This window comes from Schistocerca serialis, chromosome 4 (assembly GCF_023864345.2).
Source record: "Schistocerca serialis cubense isolate TAMUIC-IGC-003099 chromosome 4, iqSchSeri2.2, whole genome shotgun sequence".
Classification (NCBI taxonomy): domain Eukaryota; kingdom Metazoa; phylum Arthropoda; class Insecta; order Orthoptera; family Acrididae; genus Schistocerca; species Schistocerca serialis.
The window spans coordinates 504,955,997-504,983,854 of record NC_064641.1 but is presented as its reverse complement, the minus strand read 5'-3'; positions in this window follow the sequence as shown (position 1 = coordinate 504,983,854).

The window sequence follows — 27,858 nt, the reverse complement described above, 5'->3', positions numbered from 1 at the left end:
TATTAAAAGGTAAACTACGGTTAATCTAATCACAAGCCTAGATCTCGATTTGAATTCTGGTAGCTAATTCGAGGTAGTTAAAACAGGACCTCGAAATGTCCACAACGAGTAAATATATCGTGGCGTGCTTTTCCCTGAGTTGCATCAGACAATGTGGCGTATGTTTTGACGTACACAAATAGTTCTTAACTTTTACAGATGTCAGTGCAATAGGGCGGTTATTTGATCGTTCGCGCTATTATCCTCTTACTACTTGAATCACTCATGTTATATCCATTATAACTTACTGCAAACCATAAAAAGGTTTATTTAGTCGTTCATAATAAATCCGTGGTGGCCTTTTGTAGCTGACTCGCTTTATATGTACTATTTTGTTGATCTGTCACCTTGAGATCCAATGCTCCGTCCTGAACTTTTTTGGCATGCAACATCCATTCATAAGCTGCAGCGTTGCTAGACTAGTATATACATCGTAAGTCACAAGTAGATGTACTTCCACAAGTGCTTTTCAAGTCAGCAGTGGACGTTATTGCGCACCCGAGTACGTCTGCTGTCTTGGTGGCTTTCACACCGACGTCTCGCCAGCTTTTGCGATCCGTCGTAATGGGGCGTTCTGCCGACGTACTGCTAAATCATTCAGCCCGCAGTCGTACGATGCAAATGTAAACAAGTCGCTTCGAGCGCCTCCGCTTTCACTTGCAAATGCTGCCGCCGCAGCTTCCTCCAGCTCCGAGCGTTCTGTGGCGGTTCTCACAATTGCGCTGCTGGTTCGCGCAGTGCTGTCGCGGTACTGGCGCGGTAAGTATTGCACCACGTTGACGATACATATTCAAGACATCTCTGTAGTACGGTTTTCTTAAAGTTTTGTACGGAAGCACCAATTTCAACACTTGTGGTTAATATGTTAAAATGAGGCTGTGAGTAGTTCAGCAAGGGGCTGTCTGCAACAGAAATCCAAATGCACACAGTACTCGAAGCTTCTCAGGATTGTTAATAATCTTCAGTGGGGAAAAAATCAAACAAGGCGTCGCGTTTTAATCCGCCAGTATGCTTCATATGCACTCCGTTATAGAGTGAAAAATTCTTCCTACACCTATAAATTTATTTATGTATATTTTTTCTACGTTACTGTATACTCACAATAAGTAAGATTTCCTCATTTTCTATTAATTCTGGTGAAGCAATGGCGAGCACTATGTACTGTCGATTTCATTCTAGAATTTTTTTAAGCCTTCTTTGTTTCGTGGCAGCAGAATCTCGTTATCTGCGAAATTTAGATTTGGTCTTGTCTTTCTTACTCTTTCAAGTTTATTGCAGACGTATGATTGACTTTAAGTCTTCGTATGTAAGTCTCATTCATCTCAGAATTTCGTACGTCTCATTAAACCTTGTAATGTCGAATTCTCTCCGCAGGGCCTCAGATAATGAAAAAGGTATAGTAATCTTTCTGTTACCATCATTTTATTAACAAGCACAAAGGAAAGGTACATCGCTCACGCCAAACTGATATTACTGCAGCGCGTCTTCAGTTTTCCGTGTTCCGGCTGTCATTCTGTTTGTAAATGTACAAACACTGATCTTCCGATAATTACAAAATTTAACCGGTACAGGTACCTCGGTAATGTTGTGCCAACGTCTGACTATAAATCAGATAGAAAAATTTCCTCTTTTGGCGTTGCAGCATCAGATAAAATAACTTCGACTTCCAATGCGTCGCGAGTTCAGAGTATACCATCTGAAATTCGTAGGTTAATGGTCAATTCTTTATTTCCCCTGAAATAGGGAATTGTTTCCCTGTATTCCATATAATTTCTTCCTGCTGTCATAGCTTTCTCTATTTATTCATAGAACTCTATTAGCAGCTCATTGCACTGGCTATTTTTGTCTCCAAGCAACCTACATAACTCGCTTCATAACTGACCATAAGAATTTTTATTTATTTTTATTTTTCTGTACTATTAATTATTTTTTATTCCCTCCCTTACTGTGTTACACGACTTACCTCTAAACTACGATTTGAGCTTTCACTGACATTGTTTATTGAATTATAAAAATTTTAATTTCTCCCATCCCTAAATTTTCAGTATACCACTTCATTGTGAACTCCCCTTTTTTTTATTTCCACTAAAATACCAATCTACATTTGGCAACTACTTCTTATCTTAAGTGCTTGACTTGAAATCTGTTGGTTAGTTTCTAAATCTTTGATTAATATTTCATGTGATATTTTCGCACTTCTCAGGGGATGCTTCTATTTTTTACTCTTTTAGTGATGTTTTGGAAGATGGTTAAATAGCACAGCAGAATTTTAGAGGCTTATCTATTACTCCCTTTCCTCCGCCAATTCATAGAATCAAGTAATTCTACCTTTCATTCCTCTGCTTCTCTAGTGTTGTAATCGTCTTCCATCTACCTTATCAATTACTCAGTTTCATATATATTCCCTCTAATAACCAAACGTCATCTGTAAAATGTTGGTACTCGTCAGCGTCCGAGAATAATTATTTTGCATGGTCCACTACAAACAGTAGCTCATCCCTACCAATTTTCCTATTCATCATAAAGCTAAAACCTCATCTACTATTTATTAATTCTGTTGATGCATCCATATAATCACTGGAAGATAAACCACATCTGAAGACTAAGTTAGTAACGCATACTTGTCTGAACTGTGGATAGCTGGTGCTCGGTGGGAATGTAGGTCAGCCGTGAGGCCCGCTGAGATAGTCTGCGCAGTGGCGTTAATAATATGTCACGGTTGGCGCAGTGGATAACGCATCCGTTTTGACACAAGGAGATCTCAGGTTCGAGTCACGCTCCACTAAACATTTTCACTCATCGTTGCTGAATCTGCGTTTTGTCCCGATGGAGCAAACATCAGTTATACCTTTCCTTCCCTTTCTCCACCCCCCCTCCCCTCGTCTTCAGGTTACATGTAATGCATTCCGCGTGGTGTCTGTTGTTTGAAAGAACAGACACCCACTCATATAAAAGACATCCTTTGGTTGCGCTGGAACCGCTACGTGGTCACTCAGGACGCTCGCTTTCCACCAAGGCAAGCCGAAACGTTCGTCCATTGCTAGCCAGTGCTTTCCTCAGACATAATCAACAATGAATAAAGATAAAGATCTCATAGCGACACACGTCTGCAACGTAATCTACAGAATGCTGATTGGAATATATGAAACAAAAGTATTAGAAAACAAGAAGAGGTTGTGAGAGCCTATACGAATAAATGACACATTGCAGAACAATGTTCTTAACTACTGGAGGCGTCCCCTATCCAGGAATGTACTAGTCAGGGTCTGAGACAGTAAAGGTTATTCTTAAAGTGCAGACTGCATTCAGTTTTTGAACAAGATCTTGAAAGTATAGATACCAAGAAAGATTTTCGTCCACCCTAAGTGCTGGGAACTTAAACTGCTCAACCTGACTCACATTTTGACTACATTTGGATAGAACAATCTCGCATTTACAAGAGAAACAGTGAAACTGTGTGTTTCTGTAGTTTATCTGTTGTCTAAAAACCGAGTGCTCCACCTATTGGCTAGGTGATTTATATAGTGCACCATTTCTCTCCTTTAGCAATGACAGTTGTGTCGTATGAAGAGAAAATTTATTGAATGGTCTGTCAGGTTCTGTGGCAAGCCATTCATACATTTCAAGTGAACTAAATCACCCTAGCAAAATCCTATGGCAGCCCCCACTTTACGTTACCCCAATCTGATTTTACAATCTTTTGCTTCCCACTTCACAGATATTAAGTGAACCAGTATTGAGCTTTCTCCCTAATCCCTTAACATTCCGACTTATATCATGGTACATGCAATTTGATAAATAAAATAAAATACCTGATGTCTTAATTCTATCCTTTAATTGTACTAATACCTTAGGCAAAAAAGAATAGATGAACAGAACTCTGAGAAATAAAGTGAGAAAAGACACAAAAATAAAGTTTTATCAGGTAATGGACGTCCCCACATTGCTGTTTGGAAGTGAAAGCTGGACAACTACCAAAAATCAGGAAAGCAGATTCCAAGCCGCAGAAATGAAATCTCTAACAGCAGTGACAGGCTGCATGATATACTAAGGCATAAGAACAGAACTTGGGATATATGCTGTAAATGAGAAACTCGATTCTAATTGCAGACAAAGAATGCCAGATTCTAGACTATCAAACAAGCATTAAATATCAGGCCATTAGGTACAACATCTTTAGGAAGATCAAGAAAACGTGCTGGTTGCGGGAAGGTGAATATGGCACCTAACTTAATTTGGTGGTAATGAGCAAATGTGCCTAGCAATATGTAATCCAAAAAGGAATGACATTCAACCGATGGTATTTAACACACTGTTCCTATAGTGCATGTTTGAGCGGAAGATGAAACAAGCAGCGAGAGGCGTTTTAGTTTGGAATTCAGAGGGACTACACAGAGGCAAGGCCGCACTTCAGGGGGTACCACAGAAACCACTTAAAGGGGTGTCCCAGGCAGAAAGTCAACTACCGACCAGGTGACTCAGACAGGGAGAGCAAGGAAAACAGCTCATCTGAGGGAGGACAGGAAAGAAAGCTTTCAGAAACCTGCATTTCGGAATTGCAAATGGATACAAAACAAGACCAGTGACGCAATTTCCATCGCGTGTCCAAGTAGTGGTACACACATGAAAGAGTCAATGTACGCATTTAGGCGTCTGAAATGGGCACAAAACATCCGACTGGCGGAAACGCGCTAGGAAGGAGAAAGGAGCCAAAGTTTCAACGCATTTTAATGGTAGGGGACTTTGCAATTGGTAGAGAGAGTTTCCACAAAATAAGAGGAACACTTCTATCGGTCGAGAAAAGCCATGATGTGAAGAACAAAAGAGGCCAGGTGGGGAGATAGTTTGGCTATGAGGAAGACAAGACGGAAATTTTCGTGGTCTCTTCTCTGAACTGGCGTCAAGTGCAGAACGGACCGCATAATGCTCTGTACGATGCAGAGGAGTAATTTGTGTGAATACTGCGTTCACAGCGGTTGATAGCCAGCTAGAAATTAGCTGTAGCGTCGTTTAGCTCTAACTATAGAGAGACGAACCAGCCAATTAGTTAATTGTTCTTGTGAGAACTGAGAGGGCATTATAATGCATGCTGCTCCAACGATATGTGTGTATATTGCCACATTCTAAGACTATAGATGAGTACATGTTCTCTCACATACCGAGAAACATGGGGAAAGTTTCAGATGGAAAATTCAGCAAAGGTATAATTAGCCTTACAGGAATTTCAGCGGCAGAGAGCGGCGTAATAGCTCATCGCAGCTTAAGGTAAATACCGCGTACAGAGGTGTAAACTTGTTGGTTCACCAGCTTGCGTCCACTGTAAACTCGAGCGACCTTGGGTAATCTTTTGCTCGATTTGTCACATAACTAACCATCCACTGCAGACTTGTGTGTCATCCTAAAAATGGTACCGATCTTTGAACCGGAATCGGACGATTTTTGTAGTACTGACCAACTGTAGGAACAACTTCGTACAGAAACTTCTAGTTAAACTGTAATATTGTCATGTTTACAATAATTTAACATTCTGAGAGTTAATATTTAATTTTGTTGTGTTTAGGCTTAGTTCACTTTTTGACGTTGACGAGATGCGTTATCCTGAGAACTGTTTTCTTTTTTTATGTCACATTGACAACTGTATAAAAGCGTGTATTTTTGTGCTAATATTGCGACATTAAACATGTCATTTCAACTTACACAGTTGTCTTCAATCCTAAAATAAGTAAAACACAAAATATGGCACCTTACCACCGTTCTGACCTGTATTTATGGGAAGATCCCATTGGTTTTAAGACATAACCAGAGATCGAAAAGTTTCCTTTTGAGGGCGTTACTGCATCGTGTTCAGGGTGTCCCAGAAATGTTATGACAAAATTCTAGTGATTGTAGAGGATGTTGGGAAGAATAAATCGAGGATAGGAATCCGCGAGTGGAAACGTCATCCAATGATGCTGAGCGTCAAAGTTCTAGGCGCAGGCACCTGGCACTAGGGCACCCCTTCGGCAGCAATTGTGACTTTGTACGCTGACGGACCTCAGGTCGAAGATCTAGCAATGTTGCAATTCCGCCGTTTTGAAAGGCCTTCTCTCCTACGGGTACGATCCTCTGTTCTCCCGGTGCACGACCGTTCACGACACGGGTTTCCATTCGGAAATATCTTTCTACTGGAACCCTTTGAAACCTCTAACGTTTTTTGGTACACAGGAGACAAATAAATCAAAGACGGAATCCCGAGTCCGAAACCTTCAGCCATCAAGGCAACAGAGCATCGCATTCAAAGGAGACAAGGCCTGTCTACGAAGCAGTTAGCTCCATCTTCTCCATTGGTGTTCTTGGGAATCAGTCGCCATCACTGAATAACAAACAACATTGTGAAACGTTCCGCATACTATCTGTCAACGTACAATGTCATGTTTGCTGCCAAAGGGTTGTCCCATTGCCATGTTACCGGACATGGGTCCCTTCCAATCCTCTGTTTCTAAAGACAGCCTCTACAACGCTCAAAAGTTCGTCGCAGTGTCTCTCGGCCCCATTGTATAAAACATAGTGTGACTCCGACGCACATATACAAGCATATATGTACATCTATACAGATACTCCGCAATGCACTGCATGGCACCACTACTAGTCATTTCCTTCCCTATTCCATTCGTAAATAGAATGATGGAAAAACGACTGTCTGCATGCCTCCGTATGAGCCCTAATTTGACGTATATTATCTTCGTGGTACTTAGGCGCAATGTATCTTGGAGGCAGTAGGATCGTTCTACAGTCAACTTCAAATGCCGGTTCTCTAAATTTTCTCAATAGTGTTCCTTGACGCGAATGTGGCCTACCTTCCAGGGATTCCCATTTGAGTTCCCGAATTATGCCCGTAACACCAGTTGTTAGAACCTACCAGTAATAAATCTAGCAGCCAGCCTTTGAATTGCTTCGATGTCTTCCTTTAATCCGTCCTGGTACGGATCCAAAGTACTCGAGCAGTACTCAAGAAAAGGTCGTACCAGAGTCCTGTGTTCAGTCCCCTTTACAAATGAATCACAATTTCCTAGAATTCTCCAAATAAACCGAAGGCTACCATTCGCCTTCCCTACCACAATCCTCACATGTTCGTCACATTTCATACAGCTTTATAACGCTAGGCTCTGAAATTTAAACGACGTGACTCTGTAGAGCAGGACACTATTATTGTTGTATTCGAACATGACGGATTTGTTTTTCTTATTCATCCACATTTAGAGCTAGCTGTCGTTCATCACACCAACTACAAATTTTGTCTATATCATCTTGTATCCTCCTACAATCGCTCAATTTCAACACCTTACCGTACACCATTGTGTCGTCTGCAAACAACCGCACATTGAAACTTCCTGGCAGATTAAAACTGTGTGCCAGACCGAGACTCGAACTCGGGACGTTTGCCTTTCGCGGGCAAGTGCTCTACCAACTGAGCTACCGAAGCACGACTCACGCCCGGTACTCACAGCTTTACTTCTGCCAGTATCTCGTCTCCTACCTCGGTCGGGCACACAGTTTTAATCTGCCAGGAAGTTTCACATCAGCGCACACTCCGCTGCAGAGTGAAAATCTCATTCTGGGAACCGCACATTGTTGTTCACCCTGTCCGCCAAACCATTTACGTATATAGAGCATAATAGCGGCCCTATCACACTTTCATGGGGCACTCCCGACGGTACCCTTGTCTCTGATGAACACTTGCCTTTGAGTACAACGTACTGACTTCTGTAACTTAAGAAGTCTTCGAGCCACTCATATCTGTGATGCCATTCCACATGCTCCTACCTTCCTTAAAAGAAATCTAGAGATACAGAATCTGCCTGTTGCCCTTCATCCATAGTTCTCAGAATATCGTGTGAGAGTAGGGCTAACTGAGTTTCATACGAGCTTCACTTCCTGAAACCATGCTGATTCTTATATATAAGGTACTCGATCCCAAAGAAATTTATTGTATTCGAACTGAGAAAGTGTTCAATGATTCTGCAGCAAACCGATGCAACGAATATTGGCCTGTAACTTTGCTGGTCTGCTCTTTTGTCCTTCCTATACACGGAAGTCACCTGATCTTCTTTCCATTCACTTGGGACCTTGAGCTAGGAAGGAGATTCGCAAAAATGCAAGCTAGGTAAGAAGCCAATGCTGTAGAGTACTCTTTGAAAAATCGAACTGGATTCCATCCGGACCTGGTGACGTAATTGTTTTTCAACTGTTTCATTTGTTTCTCTACGCCAGTGATGCATATTACTATGTCGTCCATACAGGACTCTGTTCGACTGTCAAACGACGGTTTGTCTGTACGGTTATACTGCGTGAACGATTTCTTGAACGTGATATTTAAAACTTAGGCCTTCGGTTTGCTCTCTTCAACTGATACACAAAACTCTTCATCGATCGACTGGACGGAAGCCTGAGACCCACTTAGTGATTTTACACAGGATCATAAATTTCCCTGGCACATCTTTTGTTGAAGTATGACGTTGGCAGTTGCTGTATGCTTCTCCAATAGATATTTTCACAGACACACGAATCCTTACTAACCTTTGCTAAGCGAAGAATGAGTGTGGAATTCGTGTCTTTTAGATGTGTGTCCACTAAATGCGGAAATGTGAACTATGGTGACCTTATTACCAAATGCGTCCAAACAAGATCAAAGTCATGTTATTCTTTTCTTGGTTTACGGAGGACATAAACGGGTAGAAGTATATGGCAGAATGAGGAATGTGTGCTGGGCATCATCTCTGTCGAAAACTAACCTCGACAAGGGATGTCGCTACTTCATGATAACGCATGTCCACATATCACAAATGTCTTGAATCAAAAGTTAGGGCAACTGAAGTAGGAGACACTCGAGTACCCGCCCTATACTTCTAATATCTCCCCAACTCATTATCACGCATTGGTCCCTAAGAAAGAGCCTTGGAGGGTTGAAGATTCCTGTCGGACGAGGATGTGCAGCAGGCAGCAATGAACTTCTTCACGCAGCAGGACACGATATTTTATCAAACGGGTATTTTCAACCTAGTCCGTCGATGGGATGACGGCGATTTTGCCTGATTGGCCTAGCGATTCTGGACTGTACAGTCTTCCAATGGATCTCTTTTGATCGTCTCTTATATATCGTTCTCCGAGTCGGGGCGTGGAATGTCAGAAGCTAGCACGTGGTAGGGAAGCTAGAAAATCTCAAAAGAGAAATGCAAAGGTTCAGTATAGATATAGTTGGGGTCAGTTTTTGGAAATTTGTGATAAGGACTATGGGACCAAACTGCTGAGGTCATCAGTCCCTAGGCTTACAAAATACTTAATCTAACTTAAACTAACCTACGCTAAAGACAACACACGCATCCATGCCCGAGGGAGGACTCTAACCTCCGACGGGGGGCGCCACGCGAACCGTGACAAGTCGGGGTCAGTGGAATGAAATGGAAAGAAGACAAGGACTTCTGGTCAGACGAGTATAGGATAGTATCGACAGCAGCAGAAAATTGTATAGCGGGAATAGGATTCGTTATGAATAGGAAGGTAGAGAGGAAAGTGTGTTACTGTGAACAGTTCAGTGATAGGGTAGTTCTTAGAATCGACAGCAAGCCAGCTCAGATATAGATGCCGACGTAGCAGGCTGAAGATGAAGAGATAGAGAAAGTACATGAGGATACCGAATGGGTAATACAGTACGTCAAAGGAGATGAAAATCTAATAGTCATTGGGAACTGGAATGCAGTTGTTGGGGGAGGAGTAGAAGAAAAGGCTACAGGAGAATATGGGCTTGGGACAAGGAATGAGAGAGGAGAGAGACTAAATGAGTTCTGTAATAAATTTCAGCTATTAATACCAAATTCTCTTTTCAGTAATCACAAGAGGAAGAGGTATACTTGGAAAAGGGCAGGTGATACGGGAAGATTTAAGTTAGAACATCATGATCAGACAGAGATTCCGAAATCAGATACTGGTTTGTAAAGCCTACCCAGGAGCAGATACAGACTAAGATCAAAATATAACAGTGATGAAAAATAACACTTAAAACACTTGAAATGTAAGTGTAAATGTAACACTACAAATAAACAACAGTCTAATGGCGGTACGGACTTCAAAGGAATAATTCATGTTTACATTTTTAATCTGTTACGAGCCACCAGAGACTAGACATCTCTTATACAAAGATACTAAGAAAATATCTCTGAACTACGTTCTAAATTCTATTTGTGGAGTTCTGGTTCACCCTGCAACGTGTCGGTACAATGTCCAGTCACATTAACGTGGCAATCTGTCGAAAGCGTGAATGAAGACCTTTCGCAGCGTGGACCGCTGCGAGACGTACTTGAAGAGAGGCTTGGAGGTTACCGAGGGGGTGTGGAGCTGTGATGACTCCAGCGCCGCTGCCAGGTGCACTAGATTTCTCGGCGGAGGATCTGTGGTGCGAATCGCCCGATCGAGGTGGTCCCACAGAATCTCGACTTCGGTAGTCCATCCTGGTGCTCTTCGAACCACACAAGTACACTGCGAGCTGCGTGGCAGATTGCATTGTCCTGCTGGCGAGCAAAAACAAACTGCATGTCGGAATGCACATCGTCCCCAAGAATAGATGCGAACTTCTGATGATCCACTGTTCTTTCCAGATTGACGAGATCACCTAGGGAATACAACCAAAACATTTCCCAGACAGTAACGCTCCATCCTCTGCCTTCAACTCTTCTGATGATTATTGTTTTAAGAAATTTCACGGCCGATGGAGCATAAAACGAGATTTATCTGAAAGTTAAAAACCCTTCAAAAAGCAAGATAGCACAAAATATTTTTTATTCAAGACAACCGGTTTCAACAGTTTTTGCTGTCATTTTCAGGTCTCTAACTTCTTTTTGTAGAAAAACATGTTCATTTCACGCTGAGCCTGTATAAAATTCAGCACATGTTTTACTACAAAAACTCAGCACATGTTTTACTACAAAAAGACGTTTAAGAGCTGAAGATGACAGCAAAGACCGTTGAACCGGTTGTCTTGAATTAAAAATATTTTATACGATCTTGGCTTTTCAATAGTTTCTAACAAAACATATCCCACATCAATACGCTCATAATGAGGAAATTCAGTCATCTTAAAAGGCACACTATTCCCACCCAGTGGATGTCCAGTTACGCTACTGGCATACAAATCGCAGCTTTTGTCGCCGATGAACAGCAGTTAGCATGGGTGCACAAAACAAGCGCCTGATGCGGGGCCCGATACGCAGCAACGTTCATTGAACGATCGTTGAGGAGACAGTGCTGCTAGCCCCTCGATTCATATGGGTGGTCAGCTGCTCAACAGTTTCAGTCTATTCGTCCGTTGGCATCTCCGCAGCCGTCCTTCAGCCCTGTGATTTGTGGCCCGCGATGCACCGTACTTGCTTGGGCACAGGTTTCGGATAGCCCGATTTCTCCAAGCACGGTGTACTTTAACCACTGCGGTAGGTAAACAGTTCACAAACTCAGGCGTTTCGGAAATGCTTTCACCCTTGGCCCGAACGCCAATGATCATGCCCTTTTGGACGTCAGATAAATCGCTACATTTCTGCGTTACGACAACGACTGCGCTGTTTTCCCTGCGCCCCCCACCCCTCCCCCCAACTCTCACGACCTTACCAACCTCATCCGCTGGGCTTTGCATACTCTCTGCTGCTAGTGTTTTAACCTGCCTCTGTGCGTGCACGTTGACGTGGAAGATAGGGGCTGGTCACCTTAATGTGACTGGACTTTGTATTTTGTACAGTTCCAGTCGCGTGCTAATCACTTGCATATGTAAACATGTGCCATGCCAGTTTGACATTTGTTGCATATCGCCTTGATGGTGTTCCAATTGTAATAGTCTGGAATGAACAATAGGGCGAATCCCCAAAGTCTTACGCCAAAGACACGGAAGTGACAGAACGCTAGGACGCCGCTACCCCTCACTCTAAATTTCAGGTTAGCCTGTAGGAGGAAGGTCTGTCCAGCTTAACAACTCTCCTACCTGGACAGCGGCGAAAATTAGTTGAGCTTCCCATCGTAGCAGTCACCCAGAAAACAGCGCACGAGCCAGGGGACGTCTCAGAGCCACAAATTTCTCGCGACGACGGGGCTGCTCGGACTCCTACTAGTGTTTACTCGTTTCTTTTTGCTCCCGCTGAGCCGCGAAGCGCTCTTCGCTTCCACTCCACGGATCCGCATGGGAGAGCTCCCCCTGCCTTCAGAACGGAGACGCAACCCACTTCAAGAATGGCGTTCTGCGTTATTAAAAATTGTTTATCGCGGGCCGCCCAGGATCCACGGCAAATAACCGTAACGTACAGCGGCCGGGCTGCGGCGTCGCCGACGTTATCTTTGCATCTGGCTCGTCCTGCGCCAGCGACGCTTGTAGCCGGGGCGCTAACGTGGCACTATGTCACGGAGCCGAGCGTTAAACGTAGACCGCAATGGCTGCTCTAAAGAATATTTCTGAGATTTTGTGTTGTTTTTAATGCAGGATCGACAGCGGCCCTAAATTCTACTCCAGTCCAGGTCGAGGACAGTTTTGATGAGCGTGAGGAGATCTCAGTAGCGTCGACGCTTGACGCAGCTTGGACAGAGGGAGCGGCCAGCGTAGAGAGCGATCTCCACGCAGACGTTCTGCGAATGGAACTAGCGCAGTAAGATTGGTCGACGTGGAAACTCGACAGTATTGCCGAAAGTAGCAACTGTGTCTGAACACGGCCGTGACAACACCGTGACTGTGTGCCAGGAGTTGCTCCATTTCTTGGTGTATCAACGCGTACTGTCTAAAGTCTCTCTGTTGAGTGGTGTGCCAGTCGCAGTCATACGGCCCGAGAACAGTTCGTAAAAATACTCTAACCGATCGGAACAGAGAAAAAATGTTACGTCTTTGCAACAACAATCTGTTTTAAACCAGGCAGGAATTATTGCTATCGACGAATGCAGGTCTATATCAGCAGGTCTATATCAGCTAGCTGACCAGCAAACATCGCCAAAATGAAATCCCTGCCATGGACATTTATACCTCGCAAACTGCTACATATCATGGGATACATTAAAAAAAATTGAGAATTTCCAGTAGGTATCTTGAGGAACATGACTCTTCTTGTCAGTGTAACACTTGCAACCTACGTCTTCAATTATCTGCTGGATGTTTTCCAATCTGTCTTCCTGTACAGTTTTTGCCCTCTGCAGCTCTCTCTAGTATCATGAAAGTCAGTCCCCGACGTCTTAGCAGTAGTCCTGTCCCTTCTGCTTTCCCGTGTTTTCCACATATTACGGCAAGAAAAAAGGAATAAAAGTGAGATAGTGTCAATACTTCCATCCTTCTTTACCTCCTCGACATTACTGCAGATGACGCGTCACTTAGCACATTTGTACTGTGCATGCAGTACACATGAGGTGCCTAGTTGTTCCCACTGCCCTGTGTGGAATACATAAGTTCTTGTACACTTCACTAACCTGCTGTCTTCATGATTATGATGTCCCCAGCGCAGAAAACAGCACGTAGGCATGGTTTCTTTTTCTTTAGGCTGAAATTAACTTCGCAAGGAACTGCTGCTACGAATAAACTATAACTCATTTGTGACGCCTCTCGCGTTTTTATTGATATAGACACGAGAAACTATTCTTGATCATAACGTATTGAACATATCTTTCTACAGTCATTATGTCTGGCTAAAATAACATGAAATACATCCTGCCACTGACAACATGTCTGTCTACTGGAACGGTCAGAACTGGAGAGCCGGACTGCCTGAGACACTTCGCGCGCCAAGCCATCAAGGCGTGACCCGAACGCTACCGAAGTGCATCGGCAGTAATATCGTCAGTCATTTGTTTTAGTAATACTTTGATTTTAATAATTTTGAAATGACTCTGATTGATAGCTGGCTGTTGAGAGATGTTTATTTTAAAAAATGAAGTAATTTGGATGACAGGTTTAATTAATAATAGCAACTAAAGTTAAACGTTTTGGCGCCCTACCGCCGAACACAGCAGCCAATCACAGAGCATCAGCATCATGCAGGCGGTCTTTCTCACGGGAATGGTACCGAATGACCGGTACCTCATCCCACATTGCGTCATCTCTATGCTTCTTGCATCTCCACTGCCCTGGGAATACCTTCCTGGAGCCTAATATGATGGCTGAATAAGCCAGAAATATTACAATATGCCTTTCCTCTCCGATTCTGGACAGAACCTCCTCGTTCTATACCTTATCAGTCCACTTAATTTTCAACATTCGCTGTAGTACCACAACTCAGACGCTTCGACTCTCTTCTGTTCCGGTGTACCCACAGTTCACTACCAAACAATACTGTACTCCAAAAGTATATTCTCAAAAATGTATTCCTCAAATTAATGCCTATGTTTGATAACAATAAACTACTCTTAGCCCGGAATGCCCTTTTTGCCACTGCTAGTCTGATTTTGCTGTCTTCCTTGCTCCGTCCGCCATTGGTAATTTTGCTGTCTAGGTAGCAGAATTCCTTAACTTCATCTACTTCTTGACCATCAATCCTGATGTTAAGTTTCTCGCTGTTCTCATTTCTGCTACTTCTCTTTACTTTCGTGTTTCTTCCTGTTCGACTTAGTGTAGGACACTAAAATGCACTCAGATAGACACGCTAGCATCGCTCACTACAAGATTCGAGGCACTCGCCCGGCATTACGTGCATCGCTTCAGATAGTTCGGATGTGGACGTATTTTATTTAACAGTAATTGTAATTTATGTAATCTACGACTGGTTTTAAGCCAGATTCTGTACTGCAGAATCAGTGTCATCACTGATGACAAACACTAAAGTATTCCATAATTCCACCTTGTTTTGGATTGGCAGTTTACTTCGCAAACATTGTTTGGTTTGGGAATGGGCGTAGCCTGAAACCGGTCACCGACTACAGAAACATTATATATATATATTCTTGGCCGATAATGCTTTATTAATCCCATAATCAGAGTGGTGACTATTACTTCTGTGGAATAATTCCACTAACTTGGATACATAAACCAAATTGTCATAGTTAAGTTATTAACTTATTTCGCCTCTGCATTAGAATATTATGCTGAGTGTTACATTATGACGTTTTAAAAATTTGGGAGACTGTAGAGGATAGAATTCAGAAGATTTTGCAATAGCAAACCTGTAGCTGATAGTTTAAAATAAAATTTCTCCAGCACTATTCTCTTTCAACGCATTCGGTAGGCTAAAATAGGACAGCGTACTGTAGTTGGGAAAACTTTTATTTATGAAACAGTACAGTGCATGGGGCCTTAAGTAAATAGAAAGCAAATAATTTTAATTTTAGTCGCTGTCTGTCCGGTTATGCAGTCTCGTAACCGGTTGGCCCTGACTAGTATTTGTACGCAATCTGACTGCATAGAATAACAACAAAGAATGAAAGGAAATTTGCGTTACCACAACTAATTAATTAAGTCCCCAGCAACTATAAAAACTACGAAACAAAAACTACGAACAACAAAGCACAAGTGTAACTGTTCTGTGTGTGTAAGTGTGATTCAACGTACACATCTGGCACAGTTCTTCCTCAATAAGACAAGATATTTTAAATACCATTTACACCGAATTAATTAAATAAAACTGAAATACTATAATTGCACATAGAAACCCGAATTACAGTCTAATACATGAACACAAGCCAGATGCTTTGTTGACTGAACCTGTGACCAAGAGGCATTGTTAGTCAGGAAATTAAAAAAAAAATAAAAAAAATAAAAAAATGTTTTTTCCCTTCATATATATTGACTAAAAATACACTCTGATCATTACAACATCTCCATTCGAACAACATCTGCTGTCTAGCCCATCAAAACAACTGCGCAAGACATGGCCTCAAAAAGTACAGCTATCAACATCCTCTCAGCAAAGCACTAATCACCACAACTTCTGAACAAGCACTGCCAGTGGAGGCGGCGGAATAAAACTCTTTGGCGCAATCTCTGGCGCTGTGACTCAGTGTAGCCACCTTTCATATGCCCCTCCTCCACGGGCTAGAATTTGATGGTATTTTTGCCCGCATTGGTGGTGAAAATTCCACCAAAATCGTCAAAAAAAAATACAGAAAAAATAAAAGATATTATTAATAAGTAAATATCACATAACTAAATAATTGCACTGACCCTTCAATAACCTAATATATAAAATACAGTAGGGAATACAAATGCTTTCATACAGTTAATTTAAATAATAGTTTACACAAGTATCATGTGGTTAAACAATTCAATCAATAGCGTCAGCAATGACGAATAGGTGCAAGTAAGAGTCTCATAACATTTCATAAACAGCAAATACACAAATAATCAGTTTATACAAATATTCACATACAATCTTGTCAATAGTTCAATAAACAAGTAGCACTCCTCAGAGTAGTTGACAATTCCAACAGTAGCACCCAGAAATGGTCAACAGCTGCAAATAGCAGTCTCATAACATTTCATCAGCAGTATTTAAACAGCTCCAACAGTGGCACCCGGAAAGGGCGAGCAGGTGCAGATACCAACAAGTGACCTTATTTCAGTAGAAGCAGTTCCATCAGTGTCACCCAGTAATGTTGAACAGGTGCAGGCACCAACAAGTGACATTATCTCAGTAGAAGCAGTTCCATCAGTGTCACCCAGTAATGTTGACCATCAGTGTCACCCAGTAATGTTGAACTGGTGCAAGTAACAGTCCATAATATTCACTATCACTAATCAGACAGTTCATCAGAGTTTATCAGCAGAAATGAAACATTTCCCAGTGGCACCCATCATTTTGAACAAGTGCAGGTAACAGTCCATAATATTCACTATCACTAATTAGACAGTTCATCAGAGTTTATCAGCAGAAATTAAACATTTCCAAGTGGCACCCACCAATGTTAATACGTGTAAGCACGAACAACAGTTTGAATGCACACACAATTGCTTTTACAAAATTATCATCAATGCTCTTACACCAAACATAAAAAGAATAATAAACACACAAATGATATCAGATAATTGTCATATTAAATATTACAAATACACAAATATCAGTAAACCTATAATATTTATGGGTGTCAGTGCAAGCCGCAACAAACAAGTAAAATAATATTTAGGAGATAGGTCGGTACCAATTATTTGGGATTAGGAAAGGAAAACACACTCACTCATCTTTCATCCACATTAAGTACTACTGCGTAATTGAATAGTGTTAACTGTGTAAATGCAATTCTGTCAAAGATTTGATGTTCAACATGTGTATCAAGTAGTAGTGGCAGCAGTGTATAACAGTCAATAGTAGTTAATCAACGTCATAGTCATCATGTCAAGACCAATGTTTGCCAAGCCAAATCAAAATGTACGGTTTCTGAACAACTGTCAGTGTGCCAAGATATGCAAATGCTTCCTCTCTCCAAAAAGAAGTATATACTGATTAGTGATTTAACAAAGTGTGTGTGTAGACAATCTTCCTTCCACTTGACTGTTATAGTCTGCCATCTTCATCCTCCTTGTTCCATGTAAACCAACAAAAAAATATGCTCCTCACTTACTTTACCTCTTATCCACGAAAACTCCAATAATCATCCGCATCACATAATCTTAATACTTCAATAATACCTCTTACGTCGATACATATAAACCTTATCATCAACATCATTTACCTTACACCTTGTCCACCAAAACTCCAATAATCATCAACGTCACACAATCTCAATACCTCAATAATACCTCTTCAATACGTCGACACACATAAACCTTATCGCCAATATCATTTCACTTCCATAACAACTCTTTCCTCTAGTCAGTCTCCTCGAACAAGTACAGATAAAATCCTAGTGCAAACTTCAATTCATCATCCCATACAATCCGAAGACACAATGTCCACACACAACCTCTGTGTAATCCATCTGACCCAAATCTTCTACTCATTATGGATTATAATATACATTTTGGTTACCTTGTCCATCACTAAATAAAAGAAATGCCTACATGACCTCTAACAGCCTTCAGTTTGAATAACTTTCAGTATGTAAGTACGAGTATGGAGTGTGAATGATAGTAATAATTCACAGTGTGTACGCCACTTTAAGAATCATGGCAAAACAGAAGCAAACATGTGGAGTACTTCTTGTGTCAAGTGTCACTTGCTATTTCAATTGCTCACTAAGAATGCAGTGTAATAACTGTCAATGGTCTAAACCTAGTGTTGGTATGTCATGTCGTTAGCTTCCTTCCTATTAGCATAAATTTATACAGCTTCCATAAAACCTCCAGCTCATGTGACTTCTATGAAGTTTCTTGTACTAATGTCGTTCATCGAATTATAGCAGTTCATTTTCTTATCTTCAAAATATAAGGCACTGAGCGTAACAAAACGTGCAATAGTGAGTAAATATACCAGTGGAGAACAGAATGTCAACAAGTGGATGCAGCACAATTCCTACAACGAGGCTCTGCCAAGCGAACAATCTATAATTAATACCATAGTATGACCTAAACTCCATGTTCGTACACCGCATATCGGCATTTCTATATACCAAATTAAAGAGTGGTTATGACAACAAACAGAAATGTCTAAATATGCAATCCATACGCAAAGCAGCAAATATGCATCTTACATAATAAACAGGTCATTAGCATCATATGAGCATAAGCAAATAAATGTTCATATGTAACCTTAATAAGTAAACATGAAGGCGCAAGCAGATAAATCACAAAGTGTAACCTACATACATAACCACATCAGCACAATTAATCAGGTGACAATTATAATTTAAATAAATAAGCACAGCAGGCACATAATAGAAAAATATGACATTAGTGAAAAAGCAGAGCAGCCAAGCGATGCATAATATACACAAGTAACAACCCTGTTCATTAATTAATCATTGTCAATATCAGTTAACACGAAGTATGAATCACAAAATCGCGAGCAGCAAATTACGTCTAAAGTACGTACCAAGTGGAAATACGTTACCTGAAAAATAAACTCAATTAATAGTTACCTTTTTAGTTTATTATTTTCTTCTTCGAAATTACATTTTTCCTGAAATTTTCTCTATAGCAAGTCCTCTTAACATCGGACACACACAGAATTTAGCTGAAGGTCTTAAATATTTTGTACAACCGTATCCTGAAAAATACTGAACGTTAATTACATAATTTATCAAGTCACTATAGCTTTATACTGAATTTAATTGGAGAAATTAGACTGTGTATTTGTTTACGGCTGTCAGTGCATTGGCACTGAGCGCTCGATCAGCTGTAGGTACGCGTGACGTAGGAAGTAATTGTTTGTGGTTAACGACTGCCTTGTGCGCCGCGCAGACTTGACTGTTGCTTTGAGTATGTGCCGCCGCCGGAACATGGCGCGGTATCCTTGTATTCTCTGCGTGTTTACATGTAACTGTTAGTCTCTCAAAAGTATGTCACTCCACAAAAATTTTAACGTTGATATATGATGTACTCCCTTAGAGAGCCGAGATTTAAGGGGTTCTACTTCGACGGTGTTATCATGAATAATTTTGCGAACTCTACATGGACCGTTATAAAGCAGAAAAAATTTGCGACACAAGCCTTTTCCTTTGTGAGACAAACGATGAGACTTAATTAACACCTTTTGACCAACTGACAAGGTTTTTAAACGACCAGGACGTTTAGCTGATTTCTCTCTTCTAGCAGCCGCAGATGTTCCTTATTTTGTAGAGCCAGGTTCACAACTTCAGAATGCCGCAGTTTCCGTGAAGGCGGAAAAGGAACGATTTCAGAAATACGATTTGTCGGTGCTTTATTTTTTAATATCAATATAGGCGGTAAAGAAGTTGAATCATTAGGGAGTTCATTCAGAATGTTTTGAAAAATATAAAGATACTGATCCCACGTTCTTTGATTCTGATGACAATAAAGTCGACACAATTTATTGATTTCCTTCATCCATCTCTCTGAAGCGTTAGATTGAGGGTGAAAAAGTGAAATGAAAATTGGTTTAATCTTACGACGCCGTAGAGTACGAAGCCAAATTTTAGAGCGAAACTGTGATCCATTATCTGATATAACCTTATCAACATGACCCACTTCTTTAAGAAAATGTTTGATGAAAGCATTAGATACTGAACGAGCTGTTGCTTTGCGTAAAGGTGTAAAACACACATATTTTGGTGTCAATTCCACTGCTACCAAAATGTACGCAAAACCGTTAGTAGAACAAACCACTGGACCGAACAAATCGACTGCAGCCATCTCCTTTAATTTCGCTGGAATGATAGGAAACAATGGTGCTTTGTGAGAAATAGTTGGCGGCTTAGCCTTTTGACATAATTTGCACTTGGCAATAACAGATCGAATACGTTTTTCCATATTACTGAAGTAACAATTTCCTCATAATTTATGAAAGCATTTTCTGGGACCAAAGTGTGCATAACTGAAATGTGTGTACCAAATCAATTTATTAACCCACTCATCAGGAATACAAACTAACCAAACAGAGTTGTCGACCGATTTTCGTGTAAAAAGAATATCATTGCGAACTAAATAATACTGTCTAACAAAAATCTTTAGATAAATCCGGATGTGAAAGAAGTGGAGCAGCAACTAAAGCATCACGAAGTTGTTCAAATTCTGATTGAGCTTCCTCATCCCAATATCAATTAGAATTCTTTCCAGATAGTTCACATAAACGAGGTGTGGCCAAATCGTCCAATCTAACAAAGCGTCTAAGAAAATTAAAGACACCAAGGAAACTACGAAAATCACGTTTTGTGGTAGGAACAGCATAATTACGAATAGCGTCTAGTTTCTCTGGATCAGGAAGAATACCTTCTGTAGAAATAATACGACCAAGAAATTTCACCTGAGGAAGACCAAATTCAGATTTTTCCAAGTTCACTGTAATGCCAACTCTTGCAAAAATACGTAATAATGAATCCAAAATTATGTTATGCCCCCTCCAAGAACGTTTAGCAATAAGAATATCGTCAATATATGAAGTAATATTGCCACGAAGTTAAACAGAAAAATTTTCGTTTAAACTACGAATGAATGCTGCTTAAGATACTGTAAGTCCAAATGGTAATTTACGAAATCACTTTTGTGTAAAATAGTCATGTCCGGTTAATTTTTACCGACTCTCTAGATAGATTGATAGTTGAAGAGTTGTTTTGATAGATACAAAGAATAGTAAAAGAGTAGGCAGCAGTGCAGAAAACTAAAAGGGAAATAGCACCACTACAGCTCGGGGCCCTGTGCACGCTACGGCACATATTCACTTAGTTTAGTGAATCCCCTGAGGACTTTTACATCTTGCGGCTAAAGCAATTTGTCTTATGGATTGTGGCAGCTTAGTTAAGCAAATGCGAATTAATTCAGTCGGGCTGTAAGGGCTGGAAAGGAACTGATTCTTTCGAATCATGTCTTCAAAGTATTCTGCTGGCGTGCGGAACTCAGACTGTTTAAAATTACGCTGCATAATAAGACTGTGTTTGAACCTGTCTGGCGTGTTTTCGGACCAATATGCCGATAGAAATGCATGATAAAAATCATTTAAACTATTACAATCTTTAATAAGTGCGCGCATGCGCGTCGCCGATTCGTTTTCTAAATATCCACACATAAATTCCAGCTTGTGACTTAGTGGCCAATTTGGTGGAAGTGCGTACATAAATTGATCTAACCATGAATATGGATGTATGTCATTCTTAGAATTGCGAAAGATCTTAAATTTCCGAACAGTTAAAAAGTGTTTATAGTCAAAGTTTTCGCCTCGTGGCGACAAAGACCTACCGCGTCTGTCCCAGCCCCAATGTCGATTATTGTCAAGTTCGTGCGCCAGGCCCTCTCTTGTTGCTTCTCGTAAATGAAATAAATTATTTTCTTCAAAGCCCACTGCTATCGGTGAATCCAAATTTCTTCTACCGTCTTTTCCTACGATTTCGCTTTCAATTTGTTTGACTTGCTTTCGTAACGCCTCAAATTACCTTTTAACGCGTTCGTTAAATTTTCCCTGATTTTCAACATGTTTATTTATGTTGTGGTACTCTTCGGTTTTTGCAAATTGCAATGGAGCTGTATCATCTGAATCTCTGTCCCCACGTAAACTAAGATTTGTCAATTTATCTGAAATCTCCTCAACTCTTTCCGATAAGTCACCAATTTTTTCTTTCTGTTTATTTACGTCTTCCGTAAGTGTCGCGACTCGGGTTTCAGTATTGGCACAGTTAGTAGTTAACTGTTCATATTGTTGTGTTAGGTTATTTATTCTGTCATTTGGTACGGATTCCCCGATTCTCTCAAATATTTCTTCCTTATCGTGTGCACGTTGTAAATTTAACTCTGAAAATCTTTGTACCATCACGTGATCTCTTTCGTAAACCACGGGAGTGTCCGGCGCGCTTTGCGCACCTACATACATTTCACGAGTCTGTGTTGGCGAGTTCGCCATGTTAACATTTTCGTCATTCTCCCTATCCATCATTTTTGCCTTTTCACCGATCGCGTAATCATTTACAAAACAGACAAAACTCGTCACTATACGAAAATTACACACAATGACATTTTATCTCCGACAATATCATTCACATGAAATGCTTCCCGACAAACACGATTAACGAACAATTGAAATCTTCACAATTGCACAAAAATGTCAAACGCATATACAAGACATCAAAAATTAAACTCTGCAAAACTACCATTAGAAGAATGACGAGACAACTACAAATGTTGAATTACCAAATCTACACATGCTATATAGACTACAATTACTAAACTACAAATTACTACAACAATACTACTGTCTGCTATTTTTACTATCAAAAGAATTCCAAGGGACGATCCGAAGCAGCGGTCGCCACGTGCATGGGGGCTTAATTAAATACAATGCAAATAATTTTAATTTTAGTCGCTGTCTGTCCGGTTACGCAGTCTCGTAACCGGTTGGCTCTGACTAGTATTAGTACGCAATCTGACTGCATAGAATAACAACAAAGAATGAAAGGAAATTTCCGTTACCACAATTAATTAATTAAGTCCCCAGCAACTATAAAAACTACGAAACAAAAACTACGAACAACAAAGCACAAGTGTAACTGTTCTGTGTGTGTAAGTGTGATTCAACGTACACATCTGGTACGGTTCTTCCTCAATAAGACAAGATATTTTAAATACCATTTACACCGAATTAATTAAATAAAACTGAAATACTATAATTGCACATAGAAACCCGAATTACAGTCTAATACATGAACACAAGCCAGATGCTTTGTTGACTGAACCTGTGACCAAGAGGCATTGTTAGTTAGGAAATTAAAAAAAAAATAAAAAAATGTTTTTTACCTTCATATTTATTGACTAAAAATACACTCTGATCATTACAACATCTCCATTCGAACAACATCTGCTGTCTAGCCCATCAAAACAACTGCACACGACATGGCCTCAAATAATAGAGCTATCAACATCCTCTCAGCAAAGCACTAACCACCACACCTTCTGAAAAAGCACTGCCGGTGGAGGCGGCGGAATAAAACTCTTTGGCGCAATCTCTGGCGGTGTGACTCAGTGTAGCCACCTTTCAACAGTCAAAGCAAGAAGTATAAATCGAATCTGTGGCTTCACTACTTTAGAGTAAATATTCACTATGACGACCAACAATTTCTTTGAATAATGCGTAACGTAGAAACCACATTTTGAGTAAATCTCTGTAAGATTCCATGCCTCCCTTAGATGGTATCGAACACTGTAAAGATGCGTTCAATAAGTTCAGGTACTGTACCTGCTGGTGTTAAATACGGAAGTGACTTTACATAAACCCAGATGGAAGACTCAAGAGGAGTGAAGTCAAAGAAGCGAAGACCATGGGACTGAGCATCGCCTTCCGATAGCTCTGTGCATTGTCTACCTGAAGTTGTTGGTGAAGTAAGCCCTGGCCTGACTATCAACATGCGCTGGTACACCGTCGTGCTTAAACGGCAACCAGCGCGCACTTTCAAGGGAACGCCCTCCAGGAGCTCAGCCAAGGCATTCTCCAGAAAGTTCGTATACCATTTACGATTCAAATTATCTGGCAAAATGTGTATTCAGGTAACGTGATCTCTGAGAATTCCAACCCAAAAGATTATGGAGATCTCACCCGTAAACTTCTCGTACGAGTAACGCTTGGATTTCCATCTTTCCATTTGTAGCTGTTGCAGGAATTAAGAATACTCTTATCTGTAAAAACTGACCCATCTGTAAACAGCACGAGGTCTGGGAAAAGTGGGACATCAGCAGGCTGAAGGAATCACTGCCAGGACGGCCGCTTTGGCCATGCGGTTCTAGGTTCTTCAGTCCGGAACCGCGCGACTGCTACGGTCGCAGTTTCGAATCCTGCCTCGGGCATGGATGTATGTGATGTCCTTAGGATAGTCAGGTTTAAGTAGTTCTAAGTTCTATGGGACTGATGACCTCAGATGTCAAGTCCTATAGTGCTCAGAGCCATTTGAACCACTGGAAGAATTGTTGTTGTGACTGAAAATCCCATATTTTTAACTGGTTGATCGTGAAATGTATGTAGGTGTGCAGCACGCAAAGCGCGCCGGACACTCCCGTGGTTTACGAGCCTTGCGTGAGCAAAAGGAAGAGTGCTTTATCCTCGATTGGCAAGTACATGTTCCGTAACGTCTTATTAAAACTGAGCGATTCGTGTCCTTCTCGCACCTGCGTGATGGGTATCAGCTGACCACTTTCCTCTCTCCCTCAGTGGACGAGAGACATTGGTTATTAATGAGATGCTAGGAAGTCGTCTGTTTGGGCGCCTTCCTGCGTACAACCGACGAGATGTTCTGGAATTCCAGTGAGCTTCACCATACCTAAAATGTACGTCGTTTAGTTCTCCAAACGTGTAATTACCCTCCACTAAGTCAGAGCTTAACTAAAGTGCGCAAGGCCCAGTAATCTGACATGTGGACACTGACTCACGTTGACTAGGTGTGTGTTTACATCATAGCGGCAGTGGACGGAAGAGGTGAACTGAAGGATGATAGGCCCTAAGTAAACTTCTATACACAGCCTCACGTATACTAGTCTAGTTGTGTGTTCACAGTCTTTCATCCACAGCAAGAACATAATGTCAGTGAATGTAAGAGAAGCTACACAAGTCATAGATGGACAAACTCCTCCTACTACTGTAGAATCTCTATTTCATTTATGCTGCTAAAAGTTCGTTATTGCCAAACTTTCCAAATTTTATCTTCTAAATTCTCTCAAATTTTCAAAATATAGTTCTATAACATCCTGCTATTAGAATTTTACACAATCTGTAACTGATATGGGATGTCTGAACACACTTGATCATTGACCATCACTGATCACTGATCAGTGATTACTAATGACTGATCAGTGACCATCACTGATCTATAGCCATAACTGACTACTGACCATCATTGATCACTGACCATCATTCATCACTCACCAGCACCAATGCTGACCATCATTGTTCAATGACCATCCTTGACCATTGTTCATCATTGATTACTGACCATAACTGTTTACTGACCACCACTGATCACTGACAATCTTTGACCACTGGCCATCATTGATCACTGACGATCATTGATCATTGTCCATCACTGAACACTGACCATTTTTAATCACTGACCATTGATGACTGATAGTCAGTGATCGCTGACCACGATTGGTCCCTGAACACCATTTTTCTCTGGCCATCACTGATCACTGACCACCATCGATCACTTTGCATGACTGATCACTGACCATCGCTGATCCCTGACCATCGCTGATCACTGAAGCTACTGTCATTCTGCAGAAGTAAGCACACACGAAGGTTGGTTGGTGTTTAAATAAACCTTCATTTCATGACTGAGGGAAGGCTATAAACTATGTTTGCCTACAGATCTAGTTATAGCCTGATCCCCGATGCATAAAGTCTCGAGACCGGAAGATTATATTATATTGCTGTGAGACCACAGTAACTGACATGTTTCTGGTATTAGAATATTGTTTAGGACACAGTAACACCTGATGCTTAATAGCTAATGCATAGTACACAATGTCTTCAGGCAACAACATTATAACACACAGTTTCCACCTTCTAGTAACAGACTTCCCATCTGGTGTTAGAATATTCTGTAAGACCCAGTAACACCTAACGCTTAATGGTTAATACACAATGCTTTACACATCCAGGCAACAAAGTTATATTAAAGACGAATTGCACTTTTCCCTTTCCTGTAACTGACATTCTTCTGATGTTAGAGCACTTATTAACATCTAGTAACACCTAAACGTACATCTAATTTCTAACAATGTAGAACGTGTGTATTTCTATTGTCTATTGTTAAACCACAATTTATGAAAGACGTTTATATTTTATTAATAGAATTAAGTAGGAATAATTAATATTTGTCATTTTGGAAATAATTGTGGTAGCAGGGAATGTCTGCACAAGGTACTGTTGGCGGGAGAGACCGCACATTGGTATAATTTAAAAAAAGGGTGGGAGAGACTGCATATGTATACATTTTAAGAAAAGAGCGGGATACATCTTGTAATGGTAGCAGGGATTGTCTGCACCAGAAAGCATTGTTGGCGGGAGAGACCGCACTTTAGTGTCCGTAAGAAGTCAGTAGTAAGAGAGATGTGAAGCGAGTCGGTAGCAGGTCTGAAGCGAGAGGTTGAGAGGAGCAGTGTGCCTACCAGCCACCAGCTATGATTTACAAGAGATTATAAACGGATGTACAGAGACCTCAGCTAACTATTATCAAAAGAGGAACTAATATTATTGAATTTTTTTTTGAGTAATTAAAGACTACTTAAAGTATGTTTGCGCAATGCTACTTATGAGATTATTGTAAAAACTAAGTCCCATTTAAACGTTTGTAAAATCATTGCATTACCTACAGTAAATATCTGAAGAACCGTTTTCAGAATATAATTAGTTTTTGCCAGCAATATTGCATTACTGATTATAATCCATCCCAAAAATTATCAACGTAAAACTTTGCAAAATTTTATTGTTGTCAAGAAAAACTTTGACTATGAATTTCGGAACTTCGATCAAATTAATTAAAGATTAACGTCAGCTTTGTTATTAAAGAATAACGTCAGCTTTGGTAACTAATACAGCCACTTATTATGACAGCCCACCAGCAGCTAATAGAGTATAGTGAAACAGAGTAACTATATTCATGTCGCAGTTCGATGTAGCAGTCAGATGGCGATCCAGTAACAGTAAAACAGGTAAGAAACAGTTCTAGGTTATTGCAGGTAACGACTGAGGGCCACGACGACGACACATTCTATGTTTTATCGAAATAATCAGCAAATCACTTTTAATAAGCAGCATTTAAATTTGTATGCGAAGATTGCACTTAGAATTGTCGAGAAAGAGAATTAATTTCAAAGGGAGGGTTTCATTTGTTATCATTGAGCAAGAGATAGAAATCCTAAGGGAAGGTTTCATAGGTTATTGTAGAAGGGAAGGTTGCATAACAAAAGAGATATAGAGGAGACAGGAAGGTTTCAACAATAAATATTTTACTGCTCTAGGAAACAACATTTTATAATAATATGTTACAGAGGGAGTACAGCTTAATGTATAATGCCTCCAGGAAACAAAATTAGAATATGCAGTTTTCCCATCTAACAGGTAACGTACATCTGGTGTTAGAATACTGTTTGAAACGCGGTAATACTTAAAACCTAACACCTACGCTGTAACGAATAGCACGAACTGATATATTCGCTTGTTGTGATTGAGCACCTCAGTTGACGACATATATCTGTTAAATTGATTGAGCAGATTACTATTCTTAAGGGACAGTGGTTGATACATCCGCAGT